The following is a 573-nucleotide window of genomic DNA, read 5'->3' as shown; positions in this document are numbered from 1 at the left end:
TTCCATCCGTCTTCACTCCTGTGAGGGAAACCCTCCTGAGGGCTTGGGGGGGATGAGAAGGGGCGAGATCCCTGCCTGCTGCTGCTTCATTTTCATAAACCGAGGAGGAGGGTTACAAGTTGTAGCGAACTTTTTTTTAAAAAAAATTTTTTTTTCCTCCCCCCCACCCCCAAACACCACCTCATCTTTAAAGTCTCACGTTTCCCTCCAGCGCTCCTGCCTTCCTCCCAGGGGGGGAGTTTGAAAACTTTTAAGGCTGTCAGCAAACGGCGCACGGCTCTTTCGAAGCGCCGGCTGAGACGGTCCCCACGGGACCGACCCTCACGCGTGGCCAGGGAGTGGGGGGGGGGGGGGGGGGGGGGGGGTGTGTGTGCGTGTGTGTTTGTGCGTGTCTTCCCCACCCCTTCCTCTCCGCGCCCCCCCACGGGGCCGCCCCCGGGGCGGAGCCGCCGCCCTCAAAGGCCGGGGCCGCCGGCGGACGGCGGGCAGAGCCTGCGTGGGGTTTGCGCGGGTTTTGCGCGGGGTTTGCGCGGGCGCGGTGGGGGGGGGGGAGCGGGAGCCGCCGGCAGCACC

Source organism: Buteo buteo, chromosome 3 (genome assembly GCF_964188355.1).
Source record: "Buteo buteo chromosome 3, bButBut1.hap1.1, whole genome shotgun sequence".
Taxonomy (NCBI): domain Eukaryota; kingdom Metazoa; phylum Chordata; class Aves; order Accipitriformes; family Accipitridae; genus Buteo; species Buteo buteo.
The sequence above is the reverse complement of the archived record's forward strand: the minus strand, read 5'-3'. Positions refer to the sequence as shown.